The 21242-nt window shown below is 42.4% G+C and overlaps 1 pseudogene; it reads right to left on the reverse strand.

The window, feature by feature from the left end:
* Positions 1–2067: 2067 nt before the first annotated feature.
* The window catches only part of LOC110503324, a 40637-nt pseudogene continuing 21462 nt past the window's right edge, over positions 2068–21242 (reverse strand).

Consider the following 21242-nt stretch of genomic DNA (forward strand, 5'->3'; position numbering starts at 1 on the left):
TTACTACATTTGCACACACTGAATATAGATTTTTCTAGTGTGTTTTTCACTCTACGTTTGTTTATCCCATGTGTAACTCTGTTGTTTGTGTCACACTGCTTTGCTTTATCTTGGCCATGTTGCACTGGCCTACTTGGTTAAATAAAGGTGAATTAAAAAGTCTGTTTACTTTACTCACTCTTATCTCACATAGCCCTGAGCTATCCCACCCAGACCCAGCTACCTCACACTCTCACACTTTAATATTTAAACCCACACATACCAATACATACATACATATTTAACCTGAGTGTGTACTAGACACATAATCACACACACATTTGTTTAGAATATACATATACAGTACATCAATCAACACTCACATTTTTGAGTAAAGAAATATACTTTTCACCAAACACATTCGCCTGCTCCTCTATCTCCACCATATACATATATATCTATAACGTATATGTACGTACAGTTGAAGTCGGAAGTTTAAAAGTATTTGGCTAAGGCGTATGTAAATTCAGTTTTTCACAATTCCTGACATTTAAGCTTAGTAGAAATTCCCTGTCTTAGGTCAGTTAAGACCACTTTATTTTAAGAATGTGAAATGTCAGAATAATATTAGAGAGGATGATTTATTTCAGCTTTTATTTCTTTCATCACATTCCCACTGGGTCAGAAGTTTACATACACTGACAGTGACACATGGACAGACAGTCATTAGGCCAATAGCTGCAAACAGTTTCTATTGGACAAATTCAGGTATGTTTATCCCCTGTTTTGGTATGTTGATCCCAGTTTCGTTCCATTTGCTTTCGTTTAAAAAATGTTTTACAACAGAATCGGAGGAATGAATAAACCCCTGGTCACGTGTGAACACAGTTCACATTCATAGCAGCCATGTTATATTCCTTCTTGCATCTATGCGCTCTCCTCTCACCTTTTCCCTTAGTTTGTAGATTTCAATACACAACAGATCAGCTGTATGTGACCAGGCGAAAAAAGCTTTCCAAGTCAAACCATGTCATAACCACTACACAGCCTACATCGTTGTCCCCATATTAGCTAAAGTAACGTCATAGTCAACATAGCTAATAGAACTAATGTGTTCGTAAACCCGCTACAATCATGCAGTAACTTTACAGTGTATAGTCAGTTATCAGTTCAGCAGTTACACCTGTGCGCCCAAGTGGCAATAAATTAGTAACACCAAAAGCTTACCTCGACTTGGAAGAGTTCCAGTGTTGTGTTGGATAGTCATAGCCAGCTAGCTACCATAGCATCCCTCTGAGGGTGTTTTGAGTAGGCTATACTAGCTAGCTGCATTTGCTTGCTAAGTAAGTGAAACCTACTTGCTTCTCCTTCATTTGATTAAGTTAATTTCTTCAAAACTTTTCAACTATTGTCTCGCTCTCTCTTTAAGTCTCTGATCCTTTGGTTGGGTCGACAACATGTCAGTTCCTGCTGCAACAGCTCTGATAGGTTGGAGGACGTCCTCTGGAAGTTGTCATAATTACGGTGTAAGTCTATGGAAGGGGGTGAGAACAATGAGCCTCCAAGGTTTAGTATTGAAGTCAGTGTACCCAGAGGAGGACGGAAGCAAGCTGTCCTGTTGAGGCTACTGTGGACATTCATTGCAGAACAGTGTGTTTTAATACCTTATTTGGTGACGTGAATATATTTCGTAACATTTTATCTAAACAGGATAACTTTTGTAATGTTTTACCATTTTTATTTGTATGAAATTCCCCTTCCTCCTCTGGATATTCTCCCCTGGTGTACGTGACCTTTAACATTTAGGTCGTAAATCATGGTCATAAACCGTTCGTGTGTAGATTCTGTTACTACTACAGTGGTTCTAAACTTTTGTGTTTACTGTATCACCAATCACATATTGCACTGCCCATGAGTCTTCCCAAGTACCCCCTGTGGATAGGCCAGGTACCCCCATGGGCACTAGTACCCCAGGATGAGACCCACTGTCTTACACAAAGCCTTTCACTATTCACCTTGTCTCCTGAGCCTGCACTTGCTTGCCATAGTGTCACAAAACTGTCTGGATAAAATGCTCAAGAATAGGGTTATAATGGAAAACTTTAATTCCAGTTACATATTTTACTTTTAATCTTGAAAGATATGTCAAGGTTTGCAGGTGTGACTTCTGTGAATGTCATGTTCTTCTTACATCTGCAGAGGAGTGAATATATACTGTACATGTAAGGAATGAATGCTTTAACAAACTGACCAACTTTTTGGTAGAAGGAATATCAACATAGTTAAACTAAATAATGTATAGAGTATGCATATGGATCAGTTATTTTAAATCTAATAATTCAACATCAATATTTTCACAATTAAAATAGATCACCAGTTTGTAACCCCTACTTGCAAGGGAAGACATATTCTGTTTCTGCCTGGTCACCTGAATGAAACCATAAGACAGATAAGTCTTAGTAAATGAATACAAGTAACCAAATGTTACTAAAAAGGAAAAATACATATTGGGGAAGGTTAGATTTAAACTTACTCGGCTGGTAGTAGTCGTAGATCTTGACCACCGCTGGCTTTAGATTTTGTACTGGGAGCTCCTGTATGATGTCTAGGGTGTGGTGGAAAAACAGTGGTGGGAACAGTGGTAACTGTTGGGAGAGAAAGAAAAAAAAAACATTTTTGCTACACATATTTAAACCCTCCAAGCAGAAGTGTAATTTTGATTTTGCTGACTTTGAAGGAGATTAATTCCATTATATTGAGAGTGTTATGTGTACTGTTTCAAACTGATGGATGATTTGTTCTCACCTCTCTCAAGTATATTAACACATGATCATCTTTAGTATCGACACGATCCACTAGAACTGAACCCGACAGCTGTGAAGACAAGTCATTCACTGATTATTTATATTGCATCGACAATGTTGTAACATTAATAGGTTACAGAGTTAATGTTTACAGTTAATTAATTGAGCTGTATATAAATATATGTATCTTTTACAGTTATTTACATACTGTATGTACAAGAGTAATTGTATTATTGTATCATTATTCTTATGATGAGATTGAGCGAACTACAGTATGTACATATTTCTGTTGTATTGACTGCAAGTACCAGAATGCCTTGCGACAGGATGAAAGAAACAAGAACGCGCCAGTTATGTACAAGTGACAAGTGATTATCCTGGCTTTCGCCAGCAACTTTCTTTTATTGTTTAGTAGAATCTAAAGTGGTAAAATGTCATGTGAACCAGTATTATTACTAAAATAAGCTTTCATCTTACAACCGACGTCTAGAGTCATTACTTTGAAGATAGTTATTCCATAGACCAAAAAATATATATTTCAGTAAGGTTCACAGATGAGAGGAAAGAGCTACATAGAAAAAGGTCACAGGTAACACCATAAATGTATGTTATCAACAACAACAAAAACTCACTCTCCCCAAAGACTCTGTGTCTGGAGCAAACCCAGACAGCATTTTCAAATCCACTATAATCATATTGGTGGTCAGCTCCTTTCCAACATATCTGTGAAAGAAAAGAGATGCCTGTGATTAGAGGTCGACCGATTAATCGTATTGAACGATTAATTAGAGCCGATTTCAAGTTTTCATAACAATCGGTAATCTTAATTTTTTGGACACCGATTATGGCCGCAAGGATTATGGCAGCAAGGAGCCATGGGAAATTGCTAGCTAGCATTAAACTTATCTCATAAAAAACAATCAATCTTAACATAATCACTAGTTAACTACACATGGTTGATGATATTACTAGTTTAACTAGCTTGTCCTGCGTTGCATATAAGGGCGCATTCATTAGGGCGCCGACAGAGATGGCCGCCTCGCTTCGCGTTCCTAGGAAACTATGCAGTTTTTTGTTTTTTTTACGTGTTATTTCTTACATTAGTACCCCAGGTCTTCTTAGGTTTTATTACATACAGTCGAGAAGAACTACTGAATATAAGAGCAGCGTCAACTCACCATCAGTACGACCAAGAATATGACTTTCGCGAAGCGGATCCTGTGTTCTGCCTTTCACCCAGGACAACGGAATGGATCCCAGTCGGCGACCCAAAAAAACGACTTCGTAAAAGAGGGAAACGTAGCGGTCTTCTGGTCAGACTCCGGAGACGGGCTCATCGTGCACCACTCCCCAGTATACTTCTCGCCAATGTCCAGACTCTTGACAACAAAGTTGATGAAATCCGAGCAAGGGTAGCATTACAGAGGGACATCAGAGACTGTAACGTTCTTTGCTTCACGGAAACATGGCTCACTGGAGAGACGCTATCGGAGTCGGTGCAGCCAGCTGGTTTCTCCACGCATCGCGCCGACAGAAACAAACATCTTTCTGGTAAGAAGAGGGGCGGGGGCGTATGCCTTATGGCTAACGAGACGTGGTGTGGTCACAAAAGCATACAGGAACTCAAGTCCTTCTGTTCACCTGATTTAGAATTCCTCACAATCAAATGTTGACCGCATTATCTACCAAGGGAATTCTCTTCGATTATAATCACAGCCGTATATATTCCCCCCCAAGCAGACACATCAATGGCTCTGAACAAACTTTATTTGACTCTTTGCAAACTGGAATCCATACATCCTGAGGCTGCATTCATTGTAGCTGGGGATTTTAACAAGGCTAATCTGAAAACAAGACTCCCTAAATTGTATCAGCATATCGATTGCGCAACCAGGGCTGGCAAAACCTTGGATCACTGCTATTCTAACTTCCGCGACGCATATAAGGCCCTGCCCCGCCCTCCTTTCGGAAAAGCTGACCACGACTCCATTTTGTTGTTCCCTGCCTACAGACAGAAACTAAAACAAGAAGCTCCCACGCTGAGGTCTGTTCAACGCTGGTCCGACCAATCTGATTCCACACTCCAAGACTGCTTCCATCACATGGACTGGGATATGTTTCGTATTGCGTCAGACAACAACATTGACGAATACGCTGATTCGGTGTGCGAGTTCATTAGAACGTGCGTTGAATATGTCGTTCCCATAGCAACGATTAAAACATTCCCAAACCAGAAACCGTGGATTGATGGCAGCATTCGCGTGAAACTGAATGCGCGAACAACTGCTTTTAATCAGGGCAAGGTGACCGGAAATATGACCGAATACAAACAGTGTAGCTATTCCCTCCGCAAGGCAATCAAACAAGCTAAGCGTCAGTATAGAGACAAAGTAGAATCTCTATTCAACGGCTCAGACACAAGAGGTATGTGGCAGGGTGTCACGTTCTGACCTTGATTTCCGTTGTTTTGTATTTATTTAGTATGGTCAGGGCGTGAGTTGGGTGGGCAGTCTGTTTGTTTTTCTATGTTTTGGGGCTTTTCTATGTTTCGGCCTAGTATGGTTCTCAATCAGAGGCAGGTGTCATTGGTTGTCTCTGATTGAGAATCATACTTAGGTAGCCTGGGTTTCACTGTGTGTTTGTGGGTGATTGTTCCTGTCCCTGTGTTTGTTGTCACAGGATAGGCTGTATAGGTTTTTCACGTTCCGTTTGTTGTTTTGTAGAGTTAAGTTATTTCATGTATCGTTCATTTTCCATTAAAGAAACATGAGTAACCACCATGCTGCTTTTTGGTCCGCTTCTCCTTCTACAGACGAACGTCGTTACACAGGGTCTACAGTCAATCACTGATTACAAAAAGAAAACCAGCCCCGTCACGGACCCGGATGTCTTGCTCCCAGGCAGACTAAATAACTTTTTTGCCCGCTTTGAGGACAATACAGTGCCACTGACACGGCCTGCAACCAAAACATGCGGCCTCTCCTTCACTGCAGCCGAGGTGAGTAAAACATTTAAACGTGTTAACCCTCGCAAGGCTGCAAGCCCAGACGGCATCCCCAGCCGCGCCCTCAGAGCATGTGCAGACCAGCTGGCTGGTGTGTTTACGGACATATTCAATCAATCCCTATCCCAGTCTGCTGTTCCCACATGCTTCAAGAGGGCCACCATTGTTCCTGTTCCCAAGAAATCTACGGTAACTGAGCTAAACGACTACCGCCCCGTAGCACTCACTTCCGTCATCATGAAGTGCTTTGAGAGACTAGTCAAGGACCATATCACCTCCACCCTACCTGACACCCTAGACCCACTCCAAATTGCTTACCGCCCAAATAGGTCCACAGACGATGCAATCTCAACCACACTGCACACTGCCCTAACCCACCTGGACAAGAGGAATACCTATGTCAGAATGCTGTTCATCGACTACAGCTCAGCATTTAACACCATAGTACCCTCCAAGCTCGTCATCAAGCTTGAGACCCTGGGTCTCGACCCCGCCCTGTGCAACTGGGTACTGGACTTCCTGACGGGCCGCCCCCAGGTGGTGAAGGTAGGTAATAACATCTCCACCCCGCTGATCCTCAACACTGGGGCCCCACAAGGGTGCGTTCTGAGCCCTCTCCTGTACTCCCTGTTCACCCACGACTGCGTGGCCACGCACGCCTCCAACTCAATCATCAAGTTTGCGGACGACACAACAGTGGTAGGCTTGATTACCAACAACGACGAGACGGCCTACAGGGAGGAGGTGAGGGCCCTCGGAGTGTGGTGTCAGGAAAATAACCTCACACTCAACGTCAACAAAACTAAGGAGATGATTGTGGACTTCAGGAAACAGCAGAGGGAACACCCCCCTATCCACATCGATGGAACAGTAGTGGAGAGGGTAGCAAGTTTTAAGTTCCTCGGCATACACATCACAGACAAACTGAATTGGTCCACCCACACAGACAGCATCGTGAAGAAGGCGCGGCAGCGCCTCTTCAACCTCAGGAGGCTGAAGAAATTTGGCTTGCCACCAAAAGCACTCACAAACTTCTACAGATGCACAATCGAGAGCATCCTGGCGGGCTGTATCACCGCCTGGTACGGCAACTGCTCCGCCCACAACCGTAAGGCTCTCCAGAGGGTAGTGAGGTCTGCACAACGCATCACCGGGGCAAACTACCTGCCCTCCAGGACACCTACACCCCCCGATGTTACAGGAAGGCCATAAAGGAGGACAACAACCACCCGAGGACAACAAGGAAGGACAAGGACAACAACCACCCGAGCCACTGCCTGTTCACCCCGCTATCATCCAGAAGGCGAGGTCAGTACAGGTGCATCAAAGCTGTGACCGAGAGACTGAAAAACAGCTTCTATCTCAAGGCCATCAGACTGTTAAACAGCCACCACTAACATTGAGTGGCTGCTGCCAACACACTGACTCAACTCCAACAACTTTAATAATGGGAATTGATGGGAAATGATGTAAAATATATCACTAGCCACTTTAAACAATGCTACCTAATATAATGTTTACATACCCTACATTATTCATCTCATATGTATACGTATATACTGTACTCTATATCATCTACTGCATCTTTATGTAATACATGTATCACTAGCCACTTTAACTATGCCACTTTGTTTACATACTCATCTCATATGTATATACTGTACTCGATGCCATCTACTGTATCTTGCCTATGCCGCTCTGTACCATCACTCATTCATATATCTTTATGTACATATTCTTTATCCCCTTACACTTGTGTGTATAAGACAGTAGTTTTGGAATTGTTAGTTAGATTACTTGTTGGTTATTACTGCATTTTCGGAACTAGAAGCACAAGCATTTCGCTACACTCGCATTAACATCTGCTAACCATGTGTATGTGACAAATAAGATTTGATTTGATTTGATTTATAACCAATGCGGTGCCTGAAATTGTGTCACTTCTCTTGCGTTCAGTGTAAGCGGAGTCAGGGTATATGCAGCAGTTTGGGCCACCTGGCTCAGATATTCGTAATGCTTGAAGCACAGCGCTGTTAATGACTTCAAGCCTATCAAGTCCTGAGATTAGGCTGGCAATACTATAGTGCCTATAAGAACATCCAATAGTCAAAGGTCTATGAAATACAAATGGTATAGAGCGAAATAGTCCTATAATAACTACAACCTAAAACTGAGAATATTGAAGACTCATGTTAAAAGGAACCACCAGCTTTCATATGTTCTCATGTTCTGAGCAAGGAACTTAAACGTTAGCTTTTTTACATGGCACATATTGCACTTTTACTTTCTTCTCCAACACTGTGATTTTGCATTATTTAAACCAAATTGAACATGTTCCATTATTTATTTGAGACTAAATTGATTTCATTTATGTATTATATTAAGTTAAAATAAAAGCATTCATTGTTCATTCAGTATTGTTGTAATTGTCATTATTACAAATATATATATAATAATCGTCCGATTAATCGGTATTGGCTTTTTTGGTCCTCCAATAATCGGTATCGGTGTTGAAAAATCATAATCGGTCGACCTCTACCTGGGATAGCAAAGTTTGATTTTGATAATTAAACTAGTTTGATTATTTAAGCCATAAAAAGGCCAGGTTCTTACTGTTCCTGATCCAAGCCTAGGTAGAAACCAGTGGAGGCTGCTGAGGGGATGTCACTCCCTGACCATAGAGAGCTGCTTATTGGTTGGGGCGTGACAGTGACTAGGGTAGGTTATCTAGGTGAATAATGATCTGTTGGCCTGGTATGGTTCCAAATCAGAGGCAGCTGTTTATCGTTGTCTCTGATTGGGGATCATATTTAGGCAGCCATTTCCCCTTTGTGCTTTGTGAGATCTTGACTATGGACAGTAGCTTGTTAGCACTATTATTAGCGTCACGTTTTGTTTAAGTTTTATTTTGCTGTGAGTTTCACTTAGTAATAAAAAGATGTGGAACCCAGATCACGCTGCGCTTTGGTCCACTTATTATAACGATCGTGACAGGGGAGGACGGCTCATAGTAATGGCTGGAATAGAATGGCATCAAACTATTTCATACAATTCCAATATTCCACTCCAGCCATTACCATGAGCCTGTCCTCCCCAATTAAGCTGCCACCAACCTCCTGTGGTAGAAACTAGAAGTGAAATAACCAATAGGAAACCAAGTGATTTGGGTCAAGTCCATTCTGTTAGACATGTTCCATAATAACACTTTGTAGTGTCATAAATAAACGTATGGAAAGAATGCTTCTGTAAATGTGTCATTCATTCTTACTGAGACTCAAGGTTCAGCGTTACTCTGGGTCTCAACGAGTTGCTGTTGCAGTCCACCTCTGTCTTCACCTGGATGCTGAGCGTTGTGCTGTCAGTAGGAGTAGGGATGTTGTAGTGGAGCGCCATCTGGGAGAGAAAACATTTAAAAAGTCAGGAGAGGCTTCTTCAATCCACAGTCTGGGCTCTGGAAAAATGTTTAATTAAATTCTTGAATTATATAACCATTGAGTCTTGATGAATATAACAATGATTCACGAGGAGTTACTTTTCCCCAGCCCCATCCCTCAGCTCACAGGAGGTTGAAGGCAGCTTAATTGGGGAGGACAGGCTTGTGGTAATGGCTGGAGCAGAATAAGTAGAATGGTAGCAAATACATCAAACACGTGGTTTGCTCTGTTCCATCCATTATTATGAGCCGTCCTCCCCTCAGCAGCATCCACTGCCTCAGCTGTATACCAAATCAAGTGGCACATGGTTGCTGTTTTGCTGAAGAAAAACATTCCCAGACTGTAGCTTTAGTGATGGATTCAACCGTATTTTGGCACCAGAAGGATTGGGAGGAGAGATGTGTAATCACTGACCTGCACTGAGGCACAAGCACTGCCCTTCACTTCCACCGTGTACTTACCTTCTGTGTCCTGCAGCGCACTCTCCTGGAAGCTTGTTGTTTTTGTTAACTTCAAAGAGGTGCTGTCCCCCGCTGGGAGACTGTACTGTCACTGTGCTGGTGCCCTCTCTACTGAACACCCTGGTGGAGTAGAGAGCCAGGGCCTGGAGGGCCACCACTGTGTCCTAAACACCAACAGATCACAGACAAATCTGTTCAAAATGAATGAAACAATCCCATTTTACAGAAAGAGTAGATTTTACATTGGTCAGTTCCTAGAGTGACATTCCCATTTCATCCATTATGATTTCTTGGCTCCACTTCAGTGGAAGTTAGCCTCACCAGGCTTGACATGTCAAGAAGCACCCACATGCCTGTGATCTGGTAAAAGTCAAGGTAATAATGCCTCACTACTAGTGCACAGCACCGCGTTTTGAAGTATACCTGTGTGGAGAAGAAGCCTCCGTAGGCGTTCTGCTGCCTCACCAGCCACCTGACGATGCGGGAAGCATAGCCCAGGTCAGTGGTAGACAGAGGGGAGGCACTGAGGGCACTGAGGGAAGCCAGTAGGAGCTGATCTCCACTGCCAGGGAGGCTGAGGTCTCTGAGGAGGTCTGAGTCCAGTGCAGGACACCCCCTGAGGGATGAGGAGCACACGTACACACACACACATATTCACACACACACACACAGAAAATAGGGACTTGCTTATTCATCACTATACAGGATTCAAAGTTCTTCACTGACCTCCACAATGAATTTTATGACAAAAACTGACTTTTATTACAGACACCTGAGTTCAAATTCTATAAAATATTTGGGTGTTTGATTCTATTTGGAGTGCGAGACGGGCGGAGGGTTTGCACTTTTGGGATTACTCCATTGAGTAACTCAATTAAGTCAAGACAGCACAAACATATCTTGGACCAGGCTATGTCTCACCCTCTAGTAATGCGACCGTGTTCAGGTGCTGCAGAAGCTGGGCCCGGGTCTCCATGTCCCCTGCCAGGGTAAAGGTGTAGGCCAGCAGAGCAGTAGTGTAGGTGTTGGACAAATCACTGGTGGAGTTCTTCAGGCAAGACAAACTGCCGTACAAAACAGGATCCTGGAGCACAAAATAACAGAGCAGCACATTAAGGTCCCAGATCTGTTTGGACTGGCAAGCCAATACAAACAGATCTGGGACTAGGCTACAGACATTCATGCTGAAGCCCATCTAGTTTTTTAGTTTACTGTAGTAACTAAGCCTACTCAGTTTTAACAGCGCAATATCATTTAGATCTGCTTATGGTAACACATATTCTTATACTTATTGCATAGGCTACTTTGAGAGAAACAAATGATTTAACTGAATTTTAAATACACAATACACAACTCGTTGCATTGTAGATGACAGTTGATGTAAGAGGTACACAACAGACTTCATACAGGAGGCAAAATCAGTTTCCTGTAATGGACGTTGTTGTCTTGAGAAACAATGGTTATCTGGAGATGCTACTTACCGACACTGACATGTTGAGCTCCAGCATTGAAGCAGTGATGTAGGCCGTCAGTGTGACTTCATCCGTCACCCCACCCTATAAAACAATGTCAAAATACTACAATGTGTATTAAACTACAATTATGTTGAAAGCATAATTTACAACTTCATGGCTGGTCTGATGAGACACACAACTACATCTTCTTCCATCTTCCTTCAGTTTATTATCAATTATACATTTGATATCAATAAGTACCTTAATTCTGTTATTAAAGAGTTTCCCCAATCTGACAAAACACCCATGTTTGCCTTGCTGACTTTCCAACCAACTCGTGGAATCTGTCATTTGCGCCGGGTCAATATAAATGAAAGACTGTGCTTTGCCAAAGGATCTCAAGACAAAAGCAGTCAGCCTGAGGAAAGAAAGAACTAGATTTGAATGTCCCGTCATAATACCCACATAAGGTTGTCATAAACATGACTTAGAGCTTGACATTACATGCAATGACAGCTTATTTGAACTGATGTCACATCCATGGTCTGTCAGAGACAATGCCATTTGATTGGTCAATACTTAATTGAAACAAACAGTTATAATGTGTTTACCAGTAGTTGAAAAACACTATACTCACCAAGTATTCCCCGAGCCTTGTCCAAATGTGCTGTATGCACCATCAAAATGCTTGTAGTTCAGCTGCCTTTGGTAACCTGTCGGTGTGTTTTTAGAGTGAACAATAAAGTGACCAAATGTTTTTTATAGTCACTGAGTGTCTGCCCCAAATGGCACCCTATTCCCTGTATAGTACACTACTTTGGCCAGGAAAAATCTGTTTACTATGTAGGCACTAGGGTGCCATTTGGGATGATTTTAGTGGGAAAACAAGTTCCTACGTGTGTTGGGTCAGTCATGCTCAGACACGAGACGTATGTGGCAGGGTCTACAGGAAATCACGGACTACAAAAAGAAAACCAGCCACGTCACGAACACTGACATCACGCTTCCAAACAAACTAAACACCTTCTTTGCCCGCTTTGACGATAATACAGTGCCACCATCGCGGCCCGCTACCAAGAACGGCACCCCCCCCCCCTCTCCTTCTCCGTGGGTGACGTGAGTAAAACATTTATACGTGTTAACCCTCGCAGGGCTGCTGGCCCAGACGGCATCCCTAGCCGTGTCCTCAGAGCATGCGCAGACCAGCTGGCTGGTGTGTTTACGGACATATTCAATCGCTCCCTATCCCAGTCTGCTGTCCTCACATGCTTCAAGATGACCACCACTGTTCCTGTACCCAAGTAGGAAAAGATAACTGAATTAAATGACTACCGCCCACTCACTGGGCAGTAGTGCTTTGACAGACTAGTCAAGGATCATATCACCTCCACCTTACCGGCCACCCTAGACCCACTTCAGTTTACATTCCTCCCTAACAGGTCCACAGACGATGCAATCGCCATCACACTGCACACTGCCTTATCCCATCTGGACAAGGGATACCTAAGTAAGAATGCAGTTCATTGACAACAGCTCAGCATTCAACACCATGGTACCCTCCAAGTTCATCATCAAGCTGTAGGCCCTGGGCCTCAACCCCGCCCTGTGCAATTGGCTCCTGGACTTTGACAGGCCAACCCCATGTGGTGAAGGTAGGAAACAATATCTCTACCTCGCTGACCCTCAACACTGGGGCCCCACAAGGGTGCGTGAACAGCCCCACACCTGTACTCCCTGTTCTACCACACGCCTCCAATGCGCGCCTCCAACTCAATCATCAAGTTTGCAGACGACACAACAGTAGTGGGCTTGATTACCAACGACGACGAGACAGCCTACAGGGAGGAGGTGAGGACACTTGGAGTGTGGTGTCAGGAAAACAACCTCTCACTCAATGTCAACAAAACAAAGGAGATGATCGTGGACTTCAGGAAACAGTAAAGGGAACACGCCCCTATCCACATCGAAGGGACAGCAGTGGAGAAGGTGGAAAGTTTTAAGTTCCTCAGCGTACATATCGACAAACTGAAATGGTCCACCCACACGTGTTAGTGTGGTGAAGAAGGTGCAACAGTGCCTCTTCAAACTCAGGAGGCTGAAGAAATGTGGCTTTTCACCCAAAACCCTGACTAACTTTTACAGATCCACAATCGAGAGCATCCTGTCGGGCTGTATCACAGCCTGGTACTGCAAATGCTCCTCCCTCAACCGCAAGGCTCTCTAGAGGGTAGTGAGGTCTGCACAACGCATCACCGGGGGCAAATTACCTGCCCTCCATGACACCTATAGCACCCGGTGTCACAGGAAGGCCAAAAAGATCCTCAAAGACATCAACCACCCGATCCACTGCCTGTTCACACCGCTACCATCCAGAAGGCGAGGTCAGTAGAGGTGCATCAAAGCTGGGACCGAGAGACTGAACAGCTTCTATCTCAAGGCCATCAGACTGCTAAACAGCAATCCCTAACTCAAAGAGGCTGCTGCCTACATAGAGACCCAATCACTGGCCACTTTAACAAATGGATCAATAGTCACTTTAAACAATGCCACTTTAAATAATGACACTTGAATAATGTTTACATATCTTACATCACTCATCTCATATGCATATACTGTATTTTATACCAACTATTAGACATATTCTAATTCACCACTTTTAGATTTGTGTTTATTAGGTAGTTGTTGGGGAATTGTTAGATCACTTGTTAGATATTACTGCACTGTCGGAACTAGAAGCACAACCATTTCACTACACTTGCATTAACATCTGCTAACCATGTGTATGTGACCAATAAAATTAGATTTTGATTAACAGCAGGGTCGTAGTCATTAGAACATACCGTGGTGAAACATTTTAAAATGTTCTTCAATGGAAAATGAAAAAAAAGGGCTCATTCTGGACAGATCCAGATGTTTGACAGTTTTCTTCCAGTTGATGCCCAATGAATACTGTCCACATTTTGAGGGACTCTCTTACCACTAGTGAGGAACTGGATGGCCTTGTCTCGGATGGCTGGAGTGAGCTGCTCTGTGTTCCTCAGGTACTCGAGTATGTAGATATTGGGGGCGAGGAGGGCCATATTCTGCTCTCCACACCCATACGGCATCTGCAGCAGTCCATCCAGGTTCTTGAGGGCCCGACCCAGGATGTCCCCTACAGAGAAACATGGGACTTCTGTAAGACTGACCTCTTTAGCAAACAGCAGCATTATCGCTGGAGAAGGGTTGCTTTTCCCACCACTATGCCTCTACCAGGTAGCCTAGAGATTAGAGTGTTGGACCAGTTACCGAAAGGTTGCTACCCATTGGGCACAAACTGGTTGAAAAAACATTGGTTCAACTTAATTTGTCAATGTATTGTGATGTGGAATCTACTTGGGAAACTGTTAATATATCATCATCATCATGGTAACCAATTTTCAACATAATCAAACCTTGTATAAAATATGTTGAATTTCTATATTTGAAACCATGTCAGATCTTCCAACGTTATATCCACTATCAGAAAAAAATTCTAAGACTGGCTGCATATCCTAGTGGAGAGTTAATCTATCTACAGATATCCATTTGGTCTCCCATCCAGGGTTGTAATCAAGTGCAGTTCTGCTTAGCTTTTATATTTGTCATTGGCTACCAATGTCCTATTGTCAGAATGCTTATTGAGAAATCTCTTATTAACTAAATAGATTCACTGCTGATATCGTAGTCATATCAAAGTGTAGGTTTAACAGAGCAAATCAAATGTAACCATACTCCATGTCATTAAAGATACTATTTAAGCCCTTATAGCATTTATGAAGTCCTCAACAGATTTAGTTTTAAATTCAATTCAGGGTTCAACTAAAAATAGACAATACATATAAACCTATGGTTTCAAATGTAATCTTTAAGTGAATAATTAATTATTAATGTTGTATTCACGTCTCCATCTCAACCAAAAAGTCAATGTTGTCTACAAATGAATAATTAATACTTTGGATTCACGTCTCTATCGCAACCAAAAATATAAATTAAAGAATAGGACTAAATCAAATTAAACTTTAAATTCACTTTAAATAACGTTTGATTTGATTTAGTCCTATTCTTTAACTTTGAAATGGAGACGTGAATCCAACATATCAATTATTAATTTGTAAGCAAACTGGAATTATGGCCAGAATAAATCAGTGGCACAAAAGATACATATCTTTTAAATGTTGATATTTGGGTGCGTTGTCAACCTAACAACTCAATACTGCTTTTGTAATAAAGTAATACTAATGTAACAAAACATACAGTATTGGTGTGGATTAGGAACCTGGATCTCTTTCAATTGTATTACAAAGTAGGAGAGAGTGGAGTAAGTTGAGCCTTTTTTTACATTCAGCATTACTCCGTCAAGGCAAATATCGTATTCTTTCTAACAAAGATGTACATATATTTCACGATGTTGTGTATCCCTGGAAATAACCAGAATTCATGTAAACATTACAGTTTTGAAAACATTGTTTGTCCCCACAGAAAGTGGTCTCTTGGCACATCTTAAATTAAGCCACCTACAAATTTCGGTACTGAATGAAATATTACCACTACCAGACACCTGTCGACAATTTCCGGTGAAATTGGAGGGCGCTCAATTCAAATAAATAATCATAGAAATTATGGATATTAAACATGTAGGTACATACAAGTGTCTTATATCGGTTAAAAGCTTAAATTCTTGTTAATCTAACTGCATTGTCCAATTTACAATAGGCTTTACAGCTAAAGCATGCCATGCGATTGTTTGAGGAAGGCGCCCCACATCAACATAGTTTTCAACCAGCACAGGCTTCATAAAATCACAAATAGCGATTAAATAATCACTTACTTTGTGATTTGCAATCCAAAGGGTCCCAGCTACAACATGCATGGTTGTTTTGTTAGATAAAATCCTTCTTTATATCCCAAAAAGTATTTTTAGTTGGCGCCATCGATTTGAGTTCAACATGCAGACAAAGGAATCCAAAAAGCTACCGCTAAACTTTGTTAAAACAAGTCAAACTACGTGTCTATGTAATCCCCTGGTACCCTAAAATGTAATTAAACTATAATATTTCATACAGAAAGAAGTATGTTCAATAGAAATGTACAATTAGCAAGTGCGCGTCCTGTTCGTTGCGCGCCCACAGACTGATTTCCAACTGTGACTCCCAGTACCAAAACTCAATTCTTCTCCGTTTTGGAAGAAACAAGCCTGAAACCTTGAACAAGACTTGACATCTAGTGGAAGCCACAGGAATTGCAATCTGGGACCTGGACTTGCATAGATTTCCATTGTAAGAGCATGGGATCTCAACAAAAAAAAGATTCTGGTTGGTTTTTCTTTGGATTTTTTCCTACCATATCAATTATGTTATAGTCTCATACATAACATTTCTACACACTTCAAAGTGTTTCTATCCAATGGGGAAGTAACACAATAGAATAACAAGGCTATATACAGGGGGTACCGGTACCGAGGCAATGTGAGGGGGTACAGGTTAGTCGAGGTAATTTAAACATGTAGGTAGGGGTAAAGTGTCTATGCATATTTTTTTAAGTTTAACTAGGCAAGTCAGTTAAGAACAAATTCTTATATACAATGACGGACTACCCCCCCGGCCAAACCCTACCCTAAACCGGACGACGCTGGTCCAATTGTGCGCCAACCTACGGGACTCCCGATCACAGCCAGTTGTGACACAGCCTGGGAGCGAACCAGGACCTCTAGTGCCGTCTTAGACCGCTGTGCCCCTCGGATGCATTGATAATAAACAGTGAGTAGCAGCAGTGTAAAAAATAAGGGGGAGGGGGTCAATGCAAATAGTCCAGGTGGCCATTTGATTAATTGTTCAGCAGTCTTATGGCCTCAGCTAAATTTTACTAAAATGTCCACTTTGAAATGACGTCGTGTGTCCAGTGGGTAGTTGAAATCCCTGAGCGACAAGGTGAAAAATCTGTTGATGTGGCCCTAAGCAAGGCACTTAACCCTAATTGCTCCTAATTAACCCTAATTAGCATTAATCATGTCAGACCCTGGCCATGACCCCACGCTCCAAGGGTGTCTCAGGGAGAGTGAGATATGCAGAAAACACATTTCCAATTCACACATGTGAAATAGGACAAATATAAGAACCTACACACACTCTAAACTCACTACGTCTCCAAACAACACTATGGTACATTTTACCCAGGACTGAGAGAGAAATTCGATCAGATCCATCCACCACATTCTTGGGGAGTTGCAGTTCCACCTCCTCTGTCAGAGTTTCTCCTGTGGACACAGATGATAAGATGACTGGAGATGATCAGTTCAATCAAAGTGAACATTCAACATTCATGCATTACTGACCAGTTGGACACAGCAACCAGTTGTAGGTTTTGGTCTTTTCTGTTCCCTCTGCCTGAGAGAAGAGAGAAAAAAAAGAGAGAATGTTCAGTTAGAGGCAGTTACACTATTTCATCCACACCCGTTGCTGAAAGGTGTATAAAATCGAGCACACAGCCATGCAATCTCCATAGAGAAACATTGACAATAGAATGGCCTTACTGAACAGCTCAGTGACTTTCAACGTGGCACCGTCATAGGATGCTACCTTTCCAACATGTCAGTTTGTCAGTTCTGCCCTGCTAAAGATGCCCCGGGCAACTTTAAGTGCTGTTATTGTGAAGTGGAAACGTCTAGGAGCAACAACGGCTCAGCCGCGAGGTGGTAGGCCACACAATCTCACAGAACGTGATAGTTGAGCGCTGAAGCATGTAAAAATCATCTGTCCTCAATTGCAACACTCACTACCGAGTTCTAAACTGCCTCTGGAAGCAACGTCAGCACTAGAACTGTTCGTCGGGAGCTTCATGAAATGGGTTTTCATGGCGAAGCAGCCCCACACAAGCCTAATGCCAAGCGTCGGCTGGAGTGGTGTAAAGCTCGCCGCCATTGGACTCTGAAGCAGTGGAAACGCGTTCTCTGGAGTGATGAATCAAGCTTTGCCATCTGCCAGTCCGACGGACGAATCTGGGTTTGGCGGATGACAAACGCTACCTGCCCGAATGCATAGTGACAACTGTAAAGTTTGGTGGAAGAGGAATAATGGTCTGAGGCTGTTTTTCATGGTTGGGCAAGGCCCCTTAGTTCCGGTGAAGGGAAATCTTAACGCTACAGCATACAATGTCATTCTAGACCAGGGGTTCTTTAACTTTTTCAGCCTGGGACCCAAATCAGAAATGCTGTGTTTTCCTGGGACCCAAGCTTAGGAAAATATGCAACTATACGTAAATATCGGTACATTTCATTGCCCTTATGCCAAAAAGAAATGTAATGTAGACAAAAACAAATAACAATGAAATACCCATAAATATATTTTAATGTCCATTTTCCCCCATTAAAAACACTATTACATACCTGTCTAGGTTGGAACTGTTGCTGTAAAATACAATAAATAATTTCATTCTGAACTGGAATAAACAGATTGATCACATCCCACAGATGTACAACAGAACACACACACACACAGGCTTTTTGATCGTGCAACCCTAAGTAACATTACAGATCAATTATATTTTATACTGTACATCTTACAGTATACATTATTGCTGATAGAAAGTCTAGGTTGGAACTGTTGCTCTTAAAATATATATTTTTAATTCTGAACTGGAATAAACTGATTGATCACATCACACAGGTGTAGACCAGAAAACACAAGCATGTCTATTCTGGGCTCAGTTTTTCACAGTGCAACACTGAGGTCATGCTCAGCATTGACACTGTTTCTGTACTTGAGAACACTGACTTGTATGTGGTGTCAAGCTGGACCAGAACATCTACTGCTTTCTCAGACAGGCAGGAGACAGCTTCCTGCTGCAGATGAGCAACCCAGACCTGTGTGAGTGTTTGTCTCAAAAAGCATCTTGCTTCAATCACTTTATTCCAGTTCAGAATATAAATGATGACTTGTAACAGCAACAGTTCCAACCTAGACTTGTTTTCAACAATACTTTCTACAGTAAAATGTACAGTAGACCTGATAATGTTTCATCTTCATCTGTACTGTTTCTCAGTAGCTAGTTAGCTTGCTTTGGCAAACGTGAAATATTAGCTGTGTACCGTTACACGGTACAAAAGAGAAAATCACATATGCTACTATGAGAGACTGTACTCCCTTATTTATGCTTATCATCACCTGTTATAAAGTGACAACAATGCCTTGCTAGTTGACTTACTCTTCCACTTTCGAAGCACTGTTTCCTGAAGCATTCTGCTCTGTTCTGAAAGAACTCCCTGGGTGTACCGTCATGTTGTGCCTGGATGTTTGGTCATCGTTGGTCGTTTTATTAATTTGTTCGTTTTGAGAGACTCATTACTAAGCACTTCACCACAGAAAACACATTGTGGACGCTCCTCATTATTAATCTATGTACTAGACGATTCTGTGCTTCCAACTTTGTGTCAACAGTTTGTTTCAGCAGGAAAATGCCCCTTTGCACAAAGCGAGGACCATACAGAATAGGTTTGTCGAGATCGGTGTGGAAGAACTTGACTGGCCTGCACAGAGCCCTGACCTCAACCCCATTGAACACATTTGGGATGAATTGGAATCAGGCCTAATCGCCCAACATCAGTGCCTGACCTCACTAATACTATTGTGGCTTAATGGAAGCAAGTGTTCCAACAAGTACTGAAAAGTCTTCCTGGACGAGTGGAGGCTGTTATAGCAGCAAAGGGGGGGACCAACTTCATATTAATGCCCATGAGATGTTCGATGAGCAGGTGTCCACATAATCTTGGTCATATATCTCTACAACCTAACAGTACGTTCCATAACAGCACTAAACTACATACCTTCACCAGCAGGCTCTTTGTAACTGTGTCGATGCGTCCTCTCTCTGGTACCTTCACAATCTCATTGTCACACACAGCGTGGGACCGGACAGCCTCTGCACTACTACACACACATTGACAGACAGAGCACAACACAGGTTACACAACATCCAATAGGCTGACTGAGAGTACACAACTCAGATTAACATCCATTCTGCTGTTTGAACAGTTGAATGGAGACTGGTGACTTACCCAGGACAGAGGGAGCCATTGTCCAACTAAAGGTCTTTTGTCCATTGGCACACAAGCATGATGAATACTGGACATCATTCAGGGGTGTGAGAGTGTAGTCTAAGGAAGGAGCCGGAGTCACAGAAACCTGCCCAAGAGGAACACTTGTAAGACAACATGGAAAACCCAAGACTGATACACTGGGTGTAATAAAAAATAAATAAACACTGACTAGGCAAACTGCAACAAAACACAACATTTTATACAACTTCCAATGGGGAAGTAACACAATAGATCATGAAACAACTCAAGAAACGATCATGATACAGTGCCGTACCATGATGCACTTGGACAGGTAGTTGAACACAGTGGCCTTCAGCTCAAAATGCTCTCCACTGGATGATGGCGTAAGGCAAGGGGAGTTCCGGGAAGAATTGCTGTAAAACTGTAAGTTTTACCGGAGCAACCAGATCGAAACCACCAGGGGCCAGGCAGAATGCCTCTGACTCCCAGGAGGTGATGGTGTCTGGAACCTTAAGGGGCACATCTGCTGATCCAGACTCCCTGTAATGCAGAGGTCAGAGTTCAAACAGAAAGCCACTAAGTGTCCCATAGAGAACAATGGAGTATGACTTACAAATTATTTGAACAATGTTTCTTTAGATTTTTAAAATGTGTTTAAGCTTGCCCCATTAAGGACCTCTTTCCTAAGAGAAATCTGGCCGAGGGAAAAGTGGGCCAAGTTGAGCCAAAGGGGTAAATTGAGCCTCCCTTGTTTCTAGGAAACCATACACAAAATGAATCATTTGACCAAATCTTTAGGAAGAGGACATCATTTCATGGAGTCTGTGAAGGAAGAAACCACATGGAAAAAGTTGGTTCCAAAAAACAGATTTTCACCAGGTCAAATTCATTGTGTTAGCGGTTTCACTATGTTCGTATCTAAACCAAAGTAGATAATTGCAATATTGTTCTATACATCAGCTGGGATCTCTATAAGCTTCAATTTGATGTCCTAAACCTAGCATGAAAGTGCATCATTGTGGCTGTGTGGGCT

This window comes from Oncorhynchus mykiss, chromosome 24 (genome assembly GCF_013265735.2).
Source record: "Oncorhynchus mykiss isolate Arlee chromosome 24, USDA_OmykA_1.1, whole genome shotgun sequence".
NCBI lineage: Eukaryota > Metazoa > Chordata > Actinopteri > Salmoniformes > Salmonidae > Oncorhynchus > Oncorhynchus mykiss.